Here is an 18,908-nt window from a genome sequence, read left to right as displayed (position 1 = left end):
TCCATCCCAGTCTTGTAACCTTCCCAGGCTGTATAGATAAGCAGGCAAGGGATGCAAGAGTAATGAGTGAATTAGAGTCCAATAAATGGAATTTGGAATCGGAGTAGAAGACTTTGTCTAACAAAAAACGGGACAGCTAGGTCCCCCAATGGTTAGAGCTCAGGGCCTGAAGTCAGGAAGACCTGAGTTCCAATCCAGGCCTCAGACATTTACTAGCTGTGTGACCCTGGACAAGTCACTTAACCCTGTTAGCCTCAATTTCCTCCTCTGAAAAATGAGCTGGAAAAGGAAATGGCAAACCACTCCAATATCTTTGCTAAGAAATGAGGTCACAGAGTCAGATACAACTCAAAACAACAAAAGGAAACAACTTAATAAAATGGAGAGGAGTACTATTTCAGCCTAAGGTTGGCTCTGAACTGCCTGAAATATTAAGGTGTGACTCTCCAGTAACCTTTTTTTTTTCGGAAACCTGGGCACATTTGGTGGAATTTTCCCTCTTTCTTGTGTCATCACCCCATTTAGGAAACTATTAGGCTCCAAATTTTAAAGAGAGTATAAAGTTACCTCTGGAAAGGATCTTAGAGATAATGTCCTTCATTTTGCAGAGCAGGAAACTGAAGGACAACAATGCTGAGAGATTTTTCCAAGCTCATGAAGATAGGAAGTAGTAAAATTGAGATTTGCACCTCCATTCTATCATTGCAAACTCAATCCTCTTTCCTGAAACCCAGGCTGGTCTAGAGATCCTGATCAAAGTCCTGAATGAGCCTCCTCTGGTGAAGGACACCTGGAGCCTTCAAGGCATGTTGGAGTCAGCACTGTGTGGAAAGACAAGGAAAGAGCGGAATAATTCTGTTTATCATTTTCTGCTACCAGACCCTTCAGACCAAGTCCTCTCCCATCTTTCTTCTTTTGATTTCAATGGAACTTAAAAAAATTTCTCCTAAAAGCCCCAACCCTTGTCATTTCCCACTGTGCTTCCCTTCTGCACAGCACAGCTGTCTGATGCACCATTTTTATAGGGCAGAGGTAGACAAGTCTTGAGATTTTTCCATCCTTTCAGCAACATGTCCCCTGTGAAAGGCTGGGATGCTGCCTGCTCAGTCCTTCTCTCCCTCAGCTGCTAACACTGTCCTCTCTCACAATCTTTCATGTTCTCTTTCCCCTGCCCTAGACTTCTCTAAGCAGTAGTTCTGCAAGACCCTGACTTGGTGAGGCCCCAGCTGGAGGATTATGTTCAGTCTGGGCTACCACATTTTAGAAAAGGTGTGTATAGTGTGTCCAGAGAAATGTATCCAGATGACAGGGACCAGAATGTGGAGAAGACCAGAGAACTGGCTATGGAGTATTGGGTGAAGGAATTGGGAGAAGAGAAGATACTAAGGGGAGAAGACGGTTGTCTTCAAGTATTTGAAGAATTGTTTGGGTGAATCCAACAGGGCACAAGTAGAACCTGAGTGAATATTGCAGACAGGCTCATTTCACCTAGGGATTAGGTCTGTCTAAACTTGCAATGGTGCTTCCCCCTCCTTGGATGGAGGTCCTCTGGCAGGGACTCAATGACCACATGGTTAAGATATCAAAGGGATTGTTGTTCAGATGGGAGCTGGAGTAGATACCTAAGGCACCTGGGAACTCTTAGTCTCTGATTCTGAGTTATCAGCCCCAACCATCAGCATCCATGCCTGCAAGGGAAAAGGCCATTTCCTCTCCTCAGTCATTCAGATACGAGAAGGAGAGAGAAGGAGAAAATACCTAGGACCCAAAGCCTATATATTCCTCTTGTTTAGTATGAGTTTTAATATAGCGTTAAGTCTCCAGGTTTCAGGGCACAAGGAGGGGTGAAATGCAGTGACCTTAGCTATGTTAACCGGAGGGATGCAGGAAGCCATTCTAGGCATTGTAGGCCCTGGGCCCTAGATGGTGCTTCCCAAAAGAAAGCAGTAAGAAGCAGAGTCCAGCAAGAGCTGAGAGAGAGACGGAAGGGGAGAGAGAGAGAGAGAAAGAGAGAGGGGGGAAGGAGGGAGAGAAACAAAGAGAAGGACACAGAGACAAACTCAGAGAGATGGGGAGGAAGGGGGAAGTGAAGGAGACGCAGAGACAGGGTGGGAGAGAAAGGAAGACAGAAGCAGAGAGAGATGGAGAGAGACAGAGAGAAGTAGAGGGAGGGATGGAGAGAGATGAGGGAAATATGGAGATGGGGAGAGAAGAGGGAGAGCCAAAGATTTCTGACATGGAGTGAAACAGCTGGAAAACAGCTGCATAAGGACGGAAGCCTGGGCTAGTCATTGATTTGGCTCTAACGAAAAGGACGGCAGGGACAGAGTGAAAAGGCAACCTAAAAGAGGCATCTGAGATTAGAGAAAATGCTCTGTCCACCTCCAGCAGTTCAGGATTGGCAGGAAAGACTGCTCTCTGGCGCCACCTACAGGGTTTATGGGGAAGAAAGGACCAGGCTCATGTGTTAAGAATTCCAGACTGTCCAGAGAAGAAAATGACCAATGTTGATAGGCTGCAGGAAGACAGGCCCCTTGGTGCCCTTTGGATGAGACTACGAATTGGCCCAGTCATCATTGGAAGCAGTTTGGGACTGTGCCTCCAAAGTGATTCTATTGTGCGTGATGCCCTTTTACCCAGCAGGACCATATCTAGGTCTCTACCCCAAAGGGATCAAAGAAAAAGGAAAAGGTTAAACAGATGTCTCATTCTCTCTCTCTCTCTCTCTCTCTCTCTCTCTCTCTCTCTCTCTCTCTCCATATATATATATATATGTATATGTATATGTATATGTATATGTATATGTATATGTATATGTATATGTATATGTATATGTATATGTATATGTATATGTGTATGTATATGTATGTGCACATATATACATACATACATGCACATATTTTAATTATAACACTTTTTTTTGTAATGGCAAAGAACTGGAAACTGAAGTAGTACACAACTGTTTCATACTGCCTAAATGTATTTTGGTGTGAATGGTGATGAAAGAGATGGTTTCAGAGAAACCAGGGAAGCCTTGTATGAATTGATGCAGAGCGAAATAAGCAGAACCAGAACAATTTATACAAGAACAATGTTGTAAAAATGAACAATTTTGAAGACCTTACAAATTGCAATAAACACAAAGACCAGCCCTGATTCCAGTGGACAAATAATGGAGAATGCTACCCACCTCAAATGACTGACTAAATCTTCAGAATGAGACACATCTTTGGACATCTCCAATATGGGAAATTGTTTGTGCTTGACTTGCATCTGTTTATTACAAGGGCTTTTTTTTCATATGTGGGAGAGGGTTGAGTGAGGGGAGGTGGGAGGAAGAAAAAACAAATTCTTGATTAGTGAAATAAGTTGTATTTTAAAATTTTAATTAAAAAGATAATTGAAATATAATTTAATTTTTAAAAGACAAAATCTATACTTAAGAAAGTGGTTACAAGGACTGGTGTACCATGGCTTTTTTAGGCACAAGGATCCCGAAATATATTAAGAGAGAGACTCTGGGAGGCTTTATGTGGCTGACTAGGGTATATTGTTGGCAGAGCTTTCTGAGCAAAAGAGATACATAGAGTTCAAGAGCACTGAAGACCTCCATCTTGAGAGAGAGAAACACATGATATCTTCCTAAGCCCTACAGCCAAGGACAGAAAGAACCAATAAGATAGGAAGGATGACTGCACTGCTTGGGCATCTCTACCTCTGGGTCTCCACCATGGGCCTCTAGGAGCATTTCACTCACTCCTCTGCATATGTGGGCCAAGTGCTACCTGGTGGCATATTGCTTTACCTGGAAAGCTTTCCAGTCTTTCCTAGTGGAAAGGATTGGGAGGACATTATTCCTATAGAAACAATTCAGACTTATAAACAGCTTACTTTGGAGGGGAGGCAATTGGGGTAACTGTTTGACTCACTTAGTAACAACTAGTTGACAACTTGACTGAAACAGACAACAACTTGACAACTAGTAAATGTCAAGTGTTTGAGCTTGGATTTGAACTCAGGTCCTCCTGACTCTAGGCCTGGTATTCTATCCACTTTGACTCCTAGCTGCCCTGAACAGTTTACTTGTAAGTAAACTTAAAGGACCCACACTAAATCTTAGGTGCCTTGCTCCTTGATCTGTCCTCATAATCTGTCACTTTGCCTCATGTTTCTTTGGATCTTTAGCTATTTCACCATGATCTTGTTCTGTTTTCTTCATTCCTCCTGCTAGCATGCCTGCCAGCAAAATCATTCAGCTTGGTACCAATCACACTCTGTTTATATTTCAACTCATTTTTCTACATGAGTTTATAAATGGCTTTGTTTCCTGATTTCTAGAGATTTCCTAGCTGTTCCTAGGATGTAATTACTACCTTATTCAAAGAATCCATCATAGAATCAGAGTTGGAAGTCACCTGAATAGTCACCTGAATTTAGTCCAACCTGACCCCCACATAGCCTTTTAATAATTCCCTTTTTTAAAAATTAACTAATTTATTTTTAGTTTCCAACATTCACTTCCACAAGATTTTTAGTTCCAAATTTCTCCTCATCTCCCTCCTCCCCCCACCCTAAGATGGCATGCATTCTGCATACACCTTCCCCCAATCTGCCCTATCTTCTATCACCTCCCCTTGTGTTATCCCCTTCCTCTTCTATTTTTCTGTAGGGCAGGATAGATTTCTACACCCCATTTATTTATATCATTTTCCAGTTGCTTAGAAAAACAATTTTTAACATTCGTTTTCAAGATTTTGAGTTCCAAATCCTCTCTTCCTTCCTCCCCACTCACCCTCAATGAGAAGGCAAGCAATTCAATATAAGTTAAACATGTGCAGTATACAAAACACTTCCATAATAGTCATGTTGTGAAAGACTAAGTATATTTTCTTATGTCCTATCCTGCCCCTATTTATTCTATTCTCTTCTTTGACCCTGTCCCTCTTCAAAAGTGTTTGCTTCTGATCAACCCCTCCCCCAATCTGCCCTCCCTTCCATCATCCTTCCCCATCCCCTCTCCCCTATCTTCCTGTAGATTTAGATACATTTCCACACCCAACTGAGTAATTCCACATAGTGAGGAATGATATACCCCTTGTGTATGTTATTCCCGCCTTAAGCCAAATCTGATGAGAGTAAAATTCACTCATTCCCTCTCCCCTCCTCCTTCTTCCCCCCTACTGTAAAAGCTTTTTCTTACCCCTTTTATGTGAGATAATTTACCTCATTCTACCTCTCCTTTTCTCCTTCTCCCAGTACAATCCTCTCTCACTTTCACTAAGAATGCTTGAAAGTCCTCTACTTCATTGCATATCCATTTTTTCTCCTCAAGGATTGTACATGGTTTTACTGGCTAGGTGATTCTTGCTTGTAATCCTGGCTCCTTTGATCTCCAAAATATCATATTCCAAGCCCTTCAATCCCTCAGTATAGATGCTGCTAAATCTTATGTTATCCTGACTGTGTTTCCACAGTATTCGAATGGTTTCTTTCTGGCTGCTTGCAATATTTTCTCCTTGATCTGGGAATTCTGGAATTTGGCTATGATATTCCTAGGAGTTTTCCTTTTGGGGTCACCTTCAGGAGGTGATCAGTGTATTCTTTCAATTTCTACTTTATCCTCAGGTTCTAGAATATGAGGGCAGTTTTCCTTGATAATTTCTTGAAAGATGATGTCTAGGCTCTGTTTTTGATCATGGTTGTCAGGAAGTCTAATAATTTTAAAATTATCTCTCCTGGGTCTATTTCCCAGGTCAGTTGTTTTTCCAATGAGATATTTCACATTGTCTTCTATGTTGTTCATTCTTTTGGTCTTGTTTTATAACTTCCTGATTTCTCATGCAGTCATTTGCTTCTATTTGCTCCATTCTAATTTTTAAGGAATTATTTTTGGGGCAGCTAGATGACACAGTGGATAGAGAACCTGTCCTGAAGTTAGGAGGACCTGAGTTCAAATCCAGACTCAGACCAAATACCTGATATTTACTAGCTGTGTAACCCTGGGCAAGTCACTTAACATCAATTGCCTAAAAAAAGGAATTATTTTCTTCAGTGAGCTTTTGGACCTCCTTTTCCATTAGGCCAATGCTTTTTAAGGCATGCTTCTCCTCATTGTCTTTTTGAATCTCTTTTGCCATTTGAGCTGCTCAATGTTTAAGGTCTTATTTTCTTCAGTATTTTTGAGGGTCTCCTTTAGCAAGCTGTTGACTCATTTTTCATGATTATCTTGCATCACTCTCATTTCTTTTCCCAATTTTCTGTCTACTTCCTTTATTTGCTATTCAAATTTTTTTTTGAGCTCTTCCATGGCCTGGGAGCAACTTCTGTTTTTCTTGGAGGCTTTGGAGGTAGGCGCTTTGACTTTGTTCTCTTCTTCTGGTTGTGTGTTTTGATCTTCTTTGTGACCAAAGTAAAATTCTGTAGTCTGAGTTTTTTCTGTTGTTTGTTCATGTTTCTAGGCATTTACTTGAATTTTTCACTGCTTGTTAAGATAAGGCCCTGCTTCCAATGTGGAGGGTGTACTTTCCCAAGCTTCAGGGGTTTTGTGCAGCTATTTTCAGAGACACCTCCAGGGACCTGTAAGTTTTCAGTTCTTCCAAGGTAGTATAATTAAAGGCGAGGTATTTACTCTTTTCCTCCCCTGTGCTCTGGTCTACGAGTGACCATAAGCACTCTTTTCTGCCTTAAAACTGTGAGGAGGATTCTCTCTTCACTGCTGCCACAAGTTCAGCCATGTCAGCACTCCTCCTTGTCCGAGGACTGCCTCCCAGGACTGCAACTCAGATTCAAGGAGGAGCAAAGCAGGAGAATCATGCTTCAGTGCAAAGAGACCCCTGCAATCTCCCTCTGATCTGCTGAATCCCCACCACCACCTGTGGGCTGAGAGCTCTGGAAGAAGCCAGGGCCTGCCACTCCCCCAGGGACTGAGTCTGACTGTGGTCCTCTCTAATCCAGGTCTGACAGACCTCTGACCTTTCTTTGTTTCTTTTTTCTTTGTCTCTCTATTTTTTATTTTATTAATTTATTTTTAGTTTTTAACATTGACTTCCACAAGGTTTTGAGTTTTAAATTTTCTCCCCCTCCCTCCTGCTGTCCTTCCCGAAGACAGCTTGCAATCTGATACAGGCTCTACATATTCATTCCTATTAAATAAATTTTCACATTAGTCATGTTGTAAAGAAGAATTAGAACCAATAAGAGGTACCACAAGAAAGAAGAAACAAAACAAAATAGAAGAAAAAAAAGAGGAAATAGTATGCTTCTATCTGTGTTCCAACTCTATAGTTTTTTCTCTGGATATGGATAGCATTTTCCATCATGAGACTTTTGGAGATGTCACAAATTCTTGCACTGTTGAGAAAAGTTAAGTCTATCAAAGTTAGTCTTCATACCACAAGGCTGTTACTGTGTACAACGTTCTCCTGGTTCTGCTCACTTCCTTCAGCTTCAGTCCATACAAGTCTTTCCAGGTTTTTCTGAAATCAGCCTGCTCATCACTTCTTATAGCACAATAGTATTCCATTACATTCTTATACCACAACTTGTTCAGCCATTCCTCAATTGATGGGCATCCCCTCAATTTCCAATTCTTTGCCACCATGAAAAGAGCTGCTATAAATATTTTTGTGCATGTGGGTCGTTTTCCCATTTTCATCATCTTTTTGTGATACAGCCCTAGAAGTGGTATTGCTAGGTCAAAGGGTGTGCACAGTTTTATAGCCCTTTGGGCATAGTTCCAAATTGTTCTCCAGAATGGTTGGATCACCACACAACTCCACCAACAGTGGATTAACATTCCAATTTTCCCACAACTTCTCCAACATTTATCATTTTCCTGTTTTGTGACAGACTTTTCTTACTGACCTTCTAAGATGTCTTTGGCATTTGTGGATTGAGAAATCTGGAAACTGCCACAGCTACCAGTGATTCAGTCCCCTGAGGCCTGCTCCAGTTTCACTGGGGTCCCTTCTTCACCTGTGCAGCCCACACTGAACTGTGCTCCTGTCACAGCCTGGCACTACAGACCTTTCCCATAAACCATCCAGGTTGTTTGGGGCTAGAATTTTTTTTTACTCTGTCTTTTTGTGGGTTCTGCTGCTCTAGAATTTGTTTAGAATCTTTTTTTTTGCTTTTTTTAAGTGAGTCATTCAGGGTTAAGTGACCTGCCCAGGGTCACACAGCTAGTAAGTGTCATGGGTCTGAGGCTGAATTTAAACTCAGAACCTCCTGACTCCAATGCTGCAGCTCTATCTACTGTGCCACCTAGCTGTGCCATAGAGTCATTTTTTTACAGGTATTTGGAGGGGTTTTGGGGAAGAGCTTAAGGAAGTCACTGCTTTTACTCCACCATCTTGGCTGTGTCTCCCATTCTCTTCTGTTTTTACCTAATTCTATTTCTCTCATAAATTCCTTCAGTGATTTTTATGGTGTCTTAGGAAATATCTAGCTTTTTTGGTCACTGCTGCTGTTTTCCAATTCTTTTTTTCTCATAGCTCTGGGAGCCTCAGCTGTTCTTCCTCCTTTTCCTCCTCTTCCTCCTCTTCCTTTTCCTCCTCCTGATCTTCCTCCTCCTCTCCCTCTCCCTCCCCATCCTGCTCCTCCTCCTCCTGCCTGAACTCCTGCCAGCTTTGGCCTTCCTAACAGCTGCTACTGTAGACTTGGGCCAGAAAGCCTTGCATCCCAGCTCCTTTGAATCCAGAGTGATGGCTTCCCATTGTGACAGACTCTTCTTTTGGTTCTCATTTTCTCTCTTGAGAGTTTCTGACACTTTTGCTTCTTTTGTCATTTTTCTTGATGTTTTGTGGCATTGGATGGACTCTCTTGTGACTTCTCATGGCGCCATTTTCCTGGAAGCCTCAATTATTCAGCTCCTTGAAATGGAGGGAGATTCCCAAAGAATTGAAAAGTTCTGAGCATTTTACCACTACCTTGTGCCCTTGAAGGCTCTCATCAAATGAGTTATCTCCCACCATATGTTAAAAAAGAGGGGAAATTATTTGATAGACACAATGGAAAAGTTTTCCAGAGAGTGCAGAGCACTGCCGTGAAATGAAATCTGAAACAGAAACATTTGTTCCCCTATAGTCATATGAAGTCATATGTTGGCAAGATGCCTTCTTTGTCTGTTGCCCCAGAAATCAAGTGGGCACTGGTCAGTGAGTGGGAGCTCATTCTGGGGTTTGGGTAATGCATGGAGGAATGCATGTACCTGCCTTTATCAGCCCCCATCAAGGCCTTGGGGGGAGTCTGTGTTTGCCTCAACTGGCTCCAAATGGGGCTTGGGCAGGAGTTGTAGTCCCCACCATTCTCACCTGTCCCTGCTTAGGGAATGCTGCAGGAGTTGGTGTTTCCATTATCAGCAAACTCCTTTGAGAAGACTAGACTAGAAGAACGTCAGCTTATTTACCCCCTCTGAAGCTGTCTTCCTGTGTAACCCAAGCAAAAGTGAACTTGTGCTAGAAGGCCTGTTAGTGTTAGGAGCCCTCTTGTGTTCTCCTGCCCAACAAATGGTGTTATCTGTGTGTTTATCTGTGAAACAGAAGGAAATGGCAAACCACTCCAGGATCTTGGCCAAGAAAACCCCAACCCAGGTCACAGACCCTGTGAAGTCAGACCCAACTGAAACAACTCAATGACAACAACCTGTTGGGCCAAGAACGCATTTCCTACCCCCCTGGCTGTGAGAGGTATAGCATCTGTTGCTCTTTTAATTATTTTTTCATAGTAAGATCTTCAATATTAAGGTCTTCTATCCTTATTGAATGTATAGCATAGTGGAAGATGATGATCTAAGCCTAATTTCCTTCCTGACTGCTTTCCAGTTTTCTCAGCAGCTTTGTTTTTGTTTTTGTTTTTACCAGATAGGGAGTTTTATTCATGGAAGCTTGTTTTCTGTTTTATCAAGTACTGGGCTATGGAGCTCTATTGTTTCTGAATCTCCCTTGTTTAATCTGTTCCATTGAATTAGTTCTCTCTTATTTTACTAATAGCAGATGGTTTTGATGACTGCTGCTTTCTTTTTTTTTTTAGGTTTATTTTATTAATGTATTTTGATTTATCAACAATCACTTCCATATACTTTTGAATTTAAAATTTTCTCCCTATTCCCCCCCCACCTTCCCCAAGATGGTGCACAATAGGCTATACATTTACATTCCTATTAAACATATTTTCACATTAGTGAAGTTGTAAGTAAAAATTAAAATCACTAGGAGGAACCACTAGAAAGAGGAAACAAAACTCAACAGAAGAGAAAAAAAAAGATAGCGATCAACTTCCATAATTCTTTCTTTGGATGTGAATAGTATTTTCCATATTCACAGTTATGATTACTCTCTGTGTCTTTTTCTCCATCCTTTTTTCCCCCTTTATGCTTTTCTTTCCCCTTTTTCCTTCCCCGCCTCACTAGTGTTTTGCTGTTGACCAATGCCTCCTTCAGTCTCTCCTCCCTTCTATTATCCCTTTCCATTTTCTTCCCCTTTACCTTACTGCTTCTTCCCTCCCTTCTATCCCGCCTCCCTTTTCTTTCCCCTTTTCCCTCCTACTGCCCATAGGGCAGTGAGATTTCTTTATCTAACTGATTATGTTTTTCCCTTCTTAAGCCAAATCTGATGAGAGTAAGGTTCAAACAATGCTCACCCCCCCTCCCTTCTTTCCCTCTGCTGTAATACGATTTTCTGTCTTTTCCTGTAATATAATTTACTCTTGTCTTCCTCCTCCTTTTTCAGTACATTTTCTAAAATCAGACTAATCCACTTACTTGGATCCACTTAACCCACTTGATTAGATTTTTTTTATCATTATATCCACCCCCTTTATGTATACTCCTTTATTTTTTTAAAAATTTTATTAATTTATTTTGATTTATCAGCAATCAGTTCCACATGCTTTTGAGCTTAAAATTTGTCTCCCCCTTTCTCCCCACCACCCTCCCCAAGACAGCACACAATCTGATATAGGCTTTACATTTACATTCCTATTAAACGTATTTTCACATTAGTGAAGTTGTAAGTAAAAATTAAGACAATAGGAGGAACCATCAGAAAGATGAAACAAAACTCAACAGAAGGTAAAAATAAGTGATAGCGGTTTGACTTCCATAGTTCTTTCTTTGGATGTGGACAGCATTATCCATCCCGGAGGCCTCTGGAGATGTCTTAGATCCTTGTAATGCCAAGAAGGGTTCAGTTTAACAATATTAGTCATCGCATAACATGGCTGTTATTGTGTACAAAGTCCTCTTGGTTCTGCTCAGTTCACTCAGCATCAGACCAAGTAAGTCTTTCCAGGTTTTTCTGAAGTCAGTCTGTTCATCATTTCTTATAGCACAATAGTATTCCATTACATTCATGTGTATGCTCCTTTAACATGGTGTAATAACAATACAGTTCTCAAGAGTTGCAAGTGTCATCTTCCCTCACAGGGATGTAAACAGTCTGCCCTTATTAACAACATATTGTATTTTTCTGTCCCATTTACCTTTTTATGTCTCTCTTGAATCTTGTACTTGAAGATCAAATTTTTTGTTGAGCTCTGGTCTTTTTATCAGGAAGGTTTGAAAGTCCCCTATTTCATTGAATATCCATCTCCTCCCTTGAAAAATCATGCTCATTTCTGTAGGGTAGCTGATCCTTGGCTGCAATCCCAGCTTCTTTGCCTTATGGAATATCATGTTCCACGTCCTTCGGTCTTTTAATGTAGAAGCTGCAAGGTCCTGTGTAATCCTGACTGTGGTTCCATGATATTTAAATTGTTTCTTTCTGGCTGCTTGCAGCAACTTCTCTTTCATATGGTAATTTTGGAATTTTGCTATGATATTCCTTGGTGTTTTCAATTTGGGATCTCTTTCAGGTGGTGAGCAGTATGTTCTTTCTATGGTTATTTTACCTTGTGGTTCTAGGACTTCAGGGCAGTTTTCCTTTATGATTTCATGATTACTGTCCAGGCTCTTTTTTTCATCATGGTTTTCAGGTAGTCCAATGATTTTTAAATTGTCTCTCCTGGATTGATTTTCCCTGGTCAGTTATTTTACCCATGAGGTTTTTTATGTTTTCATCTATTTTTTCATTTTTTTGTTTCTGTTTGACTGATTCTGCTCTCTCATAGAGACATTAGTTTCCAATTTGTACAACACTAGTTTTCAACAGATTGTTTTCTTCTGTTAGTTTTTGCACTTCATTCTCCAATTGGACAATTGTATTTTTAAAGGATTTGTTTTCTTCAGTGTACTTTTTTCCAGTTTGCCAATTGTGTTTTTTAGGGACTTGTCTTCTTCAGTGTACTTTTTTTCCCCAATTGTCCAATTGTATTTTTTAAGGACTCTTCTACCTCTCTCATTAGACTTTTAAAATCCTTCTTGAGCTCTTCTAAGAAGGCTTTTTGGGCTTCAGAACAGTTCATATTCCCTTTTGATGTTGCAGATGTGGGTTTGTTGACAATGTTGTCCTCTTCAGAATTTCTGTCTTGATCTTCACTCTTCTCATAATATAAATCTATGGTATGTTTCTTTTTACTTTTTACTCATGGCCTTTAAAGAGATTGAGCTCTCCTGCTGGGAAATAGAGGGCACTGACCCAAGCTTCTTGTGTTTGGATCCTAGGTATTGGTCACTGGCTTTGTGTGCTGGGGCCTCTTATGTTGGCAATTGGAGGCTGTAGGGTTCTGGCAGCTTACCTGGTGTTGGGCTGGAATCAGCAAGGCTGGAACTTTCAGGCAATTCTAGGTTGACTTTTTTTTCCTTTTCTTTAGCTTTCTTTAACTCCTTTTAGATGGTTGCTGCAGGATGTTTATCTGCCTGGGGCCCCTTACAGTGCTGCCTGCGTCATTTCTGCTAATGCACTGGGAGATTCCTTTGTGGTAGAGTGCCAAGGCACCTGGTGGTTTTCTGAGCTGGTTTCCACTGGTTCTCACTGAGGTACTCAGAGGTCCAGGTGTTGGTGTTTGCCTGCTGTGCCACCTGGGCTTCAGGATCTCCTCCTGGTTGACAACTGGAGGCTGTAGCTGACAGCTTACCTGGTATTGGAATCAGCAAGGCTGGGACTTTAGGAAGACTCTATGTTGCTTTCTTCAGCTCCTTTCAGATGAATGCTGCAGGGTGCTTATCTGCCTGGGGCCCTTTGTAGTGTTGCGTCCCTTATTTTTGCTGAGGCAATGGGAGATCCGTTGGCTGGGCTGCTGCACTGCTGTTCATTGTCTTTCTTCTAGTTCAGCTGTTCCAGGGTTTTTTTTTCTGTGATGATATTTTCTGTGCTTTCAGAGCTTGATAGGGGAGGGTGAGAGCTACTACCTTTTTACTCCTCCATCTTGGCTCTGACTGCTGCTTTCTAATATAGTTTGAGGGCTAAAAGTTCTGTTCCCCCATGGCTTCATCTCTTTTCATCATTTTCCATCAAATTGTAGGTCTTTTGTTTTTCTTTTTTGTAGGAAAAAATTATTTATTGTTATTTTATTTATTTATTTATTTTAAATTTGTGTAATAAAACATGTATTTCCATAACATAGTAGAAGGAAAAAAAATGATTGCTCATGAAACTATAGATCTATTATGTACAACCTGCGATTCCTTTTAAATATATAATAAAGTTTTCATGTAAATTTCCTTTCTTATTTTTCTTTCCTCCTACCACCTCCCCAGAGATGGCTACCATTAGACACAAATATGTATATTTATATATACATGCATATACATACACATAATCATTTTATACATGCTTTTGTTTATCAGTTCTTTTTCTGAATGCAAATAGCATCATCCCTTATAGTTAATTTGGGCATTTATAATAATCAAAATGACTTATTTGCTCAAAGTTGTTCTTAAAACAATCTTGCTTTTACTGTATAAACCCTTCTCTTGGTTATGTTCATTTTGCTTCTTTGGTTATGACAACCACGAAATAGAGAAAAATAAAAATGGTCCTTAATCTTCTGTGGTCCCCTCCAACTTCATCAGTGTTGGTGGTAGAATGGCAGGAAAGGGAAAGAGAGAGATCAAATGAACAAGCATGCACACAAGTTTTAGACCATCAATAAACTTAAAATTAACTATTGGTACTCTAGAAGTGCGATACTTGTCCAGTGACTAAATGTGCATATTGCTAAAGGATTTGTACTATATCAAACTTGATATTGCTATGAACAAAATCAGAAGGAAAAAGGAATTTTCAACAAAATTGAAGTATAACTCAGGTATTCTTTGGAGAGGCTAAGATAGAAGCTGGTGGATCAGGTTTTATCATATGCCCAAAGGTTACAAGAAACATTATTTAATGGGACATTTGGTTTTACATTCAAGTACAAATAATAAATATTTGAAAAAATGCCATCCTTGAAACAACTGCAGTTTTCAAACCAACATTGGTTGTTGAGGATGAAGCAATAGAGAAATTCAAGGAAGAACTTAATGAAATTTATATGACTCATGTATAAGGAAGTGAGAAAAACCAGAGGAATGATTTTTACAATGATGGCAACATTGTCAAACAAACAACTTTGAAAGGCATAAGAATTCTGATCAGTGATCAACCATGATTCCAGAGACTCAATAATGGACAGATAATAAAATCAAGATGCAGAATGAGACATACATTTTAAAGACATGGAGAGTGTAGGAATTTATTTTACTTCACTGGGTATATTTATTTTACAAAGGTTTTTTTCTTTTCCACTTGGGGAAGATGGAATATCTATACCTCTATATCATAAACACTTTTTAAAGAAGTGAACACCAGGGGCAGCTAGGTGGCACAGTGGATAGAGCACTGACCCTGAAGTCAGGAAGACCTGAGTTCAAATCCAGCCTCAGACCAAACACTGTGTGACCCTGGGCAAGTCACTTAACCCCAACTGCCTAAAAAAGAGGAGTGAACACCAAATAGCATCATAAAGAATGAAAATGACTGCATTTTAACAGACAAGAAGGAAAAGACTTCCTATTGATATGGGAATGATTCCTGAGACAATAGTCAAATTGTTAATTTGAACTAACAGCAAAATTTATAATCTCAAGGGAAATGATGAAAAAGTAGGAATAGTGTTTCCTTAAGTCAAATAATATAATAAATCACTAATTATAAAATTATATCATACTGATAAAAAATAGACAAGTTGAAAAAGTGGAACGCACTAGAGGAGAAAGAATCAGAAAGAACACAGTAGTCCAGTGTTTCATTAAATAGAATAACTTAGGAAGAATTCCCTATTTGGCAAGAATGGCTTGGAAACACTTTCTTCTTATTTCATTTTTTGAGTGATATTTCCCAATTACATTTACAAACCATTTTTAACATTTACTTTTTAAAACATTGAGTTTCAAATTCTCTCTCCCTCCCTCTCCTATCCCTTCTCTGAGAGAGCAAGCAGTTTGAAAGGTTATACATGTACAGTCATGCAAAACATTTCTATATTAGTCATGTTGTAAAAGAAAATACAGACCAAAAAAAAACCCTCCAAGAAAAAAAATTTAAAAAAAGAGTCCTTTCTCTGGAGGTGAATAGCATTTTTCATCATAAGTCCTTCAGAATTATCTTAAATCATTGTATTGTTGAGAATAGCTAAATCATTCACGGTTGATCATCATACGATATTGCTGTTACTGTGTATAATGTTCTCCTGGTTCTACTCATTTCACTTTGCATCAGTTCATATAAGTCCATGTATTCTTTTCTTTTTTTTTTTTTTTGGTGAGGCAATCGGGGTTAAGTGACTTTCTTAGGGTCACACAGCTAGTAAGTGTCAAGCGTCTGAAGCTGGATTGGAACTCAGGTCTTCCTGACTCCAAAGCTGGAGCTCTATCCACTGTGCCACCTAGCTACTCCAAGTCCATGTTTTTCTAGAGATCATCCTGATCATTTCTTATAGCACAATAGTACTCTGTTATAATTCATATGCCACAACTTGTTCAGCCATTTCTCAATTGATGAACGTCTCCTCAATCTCCAATTCTTTGCCACTAGAAAAAGAGATACTATAAATATTTGTGTACAAACTGGTCTTTTTCTCTTTATTAAAATTTTTAAAATTTTTTTATTAATCTATTTTTATTTATCAACAATCATTTTCATAAGCTTTTGAGTTTAAAATTTTTTCCCCCTCCCTCCCCAAGACAGCAAGTAATCTGATATAGGTAGTCTGATGGGTGTTAGGTGGTACCTCAGAGTTGTTTTCATTTGCATTTCTCTAATCAATAGTGATTTAAAGAATTTTTATATTACTATAGATGGCTTTAATTTCTTCATCTGAAACCTGCCTGCTCATATCCTTTGACTGTTTATCAATTGGGCAATGACTTGTGTTCACATAAATTTGAACTGGTTTCCTGTGTGTTTGAGAAATGAGCCTTTACCAGAAAACCCTGATCTGGGAACACTTGGCAGAAATTAAGTTTCTACGAATATTTAACACCACGTGTTCAATCAAATTTCCTATCTGACCAGGTATGAAAGGTTACACTAGAAAAAAGTAGGAGACAAGCAGATCCATTATCTTTCATGATTAGGGCAAAGGAGATTCTTCTTAACTCAACAAGAAATACAGGCAATAATAAACAATGAAATAAATGCTTTTGATTACATAAAACTAAAAAGTTTTTCACTAACAAAAATCAATACAGTAAGGATAAAAATGGAAGCTGCCAATTGGGGGAAAAAAATCTTTGCATCAACTATCTCTCATGAGGATGTGCTATCCAGGCCATCAGGAATTATTAATAGATAATGAATCCCCAATGGATTAATGGTCAAAGAACATGAATACACAATTCTGAGAAGGAATTGTATATTATTAACAACTATATGAAAAATATTCTAAATAACCATGACATATCAAGTCAAAATAGCTCAGGTGTCAGCTCATGTTCAGCAAATTAGCATAGGTAACAGAAAATGGAAATATTCTAGACAGCATGATGTGGTGGAAAGAACACCTGCTTTGGATTCAGATGTCCTGGGTTCAAATTCTTGTGCTGCCATTTCCCACTTGTGTGAAACTGGAAAGCACCTGACCCTCCCAGGACTCAGCATCTTCACCTGCAAAATGAGGGTGTTAGACCAGATGGCCTTAAAGTTTCCTTCCATCTCGAAACTTCTGATCCTCAATGTTGAAGAGACTGTGGACAGGCACAAGAATACACTGGTTGTGGAGTTAGGAACCATTCCATTTTGGAAAGCAATCTGAAACGATTGTGGCTTAAAATGGCTATTCCTTTTCACCAGAGATCCCATTGTTAAGCAGCACTTTTTGTGGTAGCAAAGAACTAGAAACAAAATAAGTTTCAGTAGTTGAAGAATGACTAAACACAGTGTATTACATGAATAAAATAAGAAATTGTGGTAAGAAACAACAAATATGAAGAATTCAGAGAAGAATGGGCAGAGTTACTTGAATTACTCCAGAGGGAAGTAAGCAGAAACAAAAAAATATGTGTGTTTGCACAGTGGAAACAATATATAATCATATGAACAGAAGGCACATCCACACAAATGAAAGTGATCACATTGAGATTTTAATGACTAACCTTGGCCTCAGAGAAGAGTTGAGAAGATCCATGTTTCTGCCTTCTTTGCAGAGGTGAGGGAAGTTGTGGAATATTGCATATGTTGTCCAATCTCTATTGATGTGTTGTTTGATTTTCCTGAACAGATTTCTCAGTGTAAAATCCTTTTTGCAAGGGATAGTTTTCTGGGAAAAGGAGACAGAAAGTGATATATTTGCAAGTAAATGTGATGTTATTGATAAAATTATGTAAAGAGTTTGAAAGAAAATGAATCCATAAAGGTAACCTCATTTCTCTTCCTTAGTTGGAAAATTACTCAGCAAAAGCAAGTAAAAGCTAATTTTAAAAACACAACTGTAATCAAAGATAATTTCTTTTTCTATACTTTGAATTTGTTGTTTAGAAATTCAAAGATGTGTCTCTACAATATGAATAAAATGATAAACTGAGCATTTGTTAAGTAAATTTGATTAATACTACAAGTCAGAATGAGAAACTGAGCCCCTTTTCCCCTACTAACAGCAGAATTCTCTTTCTGAATTAGTTAGATCAGTGTTTAATTTTTCTCCACCAATAATCCGGTAGACCAAGTGGCATTTCTGGGTGGGGGCAACTAAAGCCCCAAGGGATTTAAATAACTGAATTAATGTTTGAAAGCAGTATTTGATTGAAGAGAATGGAATTTTCATGAATATTTAAATCAATCTGAAGAGCGGCTTAGCTTTTGCTGGTGTTAGAAGATTTCAGCTGCCAACCACAAACTAAATCCTGCAAACCCAGGAGGCTGCAGACGTTTACTCTATCAAAGTTGGCAACTCCCAGGCAGACGAGATCCCCAGGTCCCCAAGGCCCAGACACAAAAAAACAACCTCCAGACCCAGAGAGCCCCATTCTTTACAACGTTTTACACCCAAAGTCTCCGTGCTCACTGAAATCATGGGAAATCCGATTTAAAATGGTCCCCAGAAATCACCAAGTTCAGTCTCCTTACTTTTTGGATGGAAAAAATGCAAACCTCGTGTGGTCAGCTGGCTTTCTGAACCCTCCGCAGCTGGTCATTACCAGGACGGAGGGGCTGGTCAGTGCGTTCGCTCGCTGGTTCAGTCCGTCAGTCGGGCAAGCAGGCACCAAGAGCAGCGGTAACAGAGGCGCCCACCGTTACTCAGAACGGACCCAGCGAGGGCACAGAAATCGACGGAAGCTTAGGAGCGTGACCAGAGGAGGGAGAGGCGGGTTTTCCATGTTACTCTCCTTCCTTGCCTGTTCTGCCCGTTTTCGCTAAGAATCTGGGCCCCGAAGGCGGCATTGCCCGAATCCCAAGCGAGAGCCTGGAATGTGTCCCGGACTGGGGTGAGTGGTAGGACGAGGGGGACGGCCAGGGCAGGGAGCGAGCTGTGGCCGCCTGCTCTACTAGCGAGAA

The 18,908-nt window shown here is 39.8% G+C and overlaps 1 long non-coding RNA gene across 1 annotated transcript; it reads right to left on the bottom strand.

Annotated features, from left to right (window-relative positions):
* Positions 1-14,727: 14,727 nt before the first annotated feature.
* LOC110223024 (uncharacterized) lies at positions 14,728-18,565 on the bottom strand. The gene is made up of 4 exons (XR_002328560.2): positions 18,480-18,565; positions 17,510-17,673; positions 17,022-17,248; positions 14,728-15,946 (listed from the first exon to the last, which is right to left on the bottom strand). It is a non-coding gene; the product is annotated as an uncharacterized LOC110223024 (long non-coding RNA).
* Positions 18,566-18,908: the final 343 nt, after the last annotated feature.

This window comes from Phascolarctos cinereus, unplaced genomic scaffold (assembly GCF_003287225.1).
Source record: "Phascolarctos cinereus isolate Bilbo 61053 unplaced genomic scaffold, phaCin_HiC Scaffold_9;HRSCAF=440, whole genome shotgun sequence".
NCBI lineage: Eukaryota > Metazoa > Chordata > Mammalia > Diprotodontia > Phascolarctidae > Phascolarctos > Phascolarctos cinereus.
The sequence above is the reverse complement of the archived record's forward strand: the minus strand, read 5'-3'. Positions and strand labels throughout refer to the sequence as shown.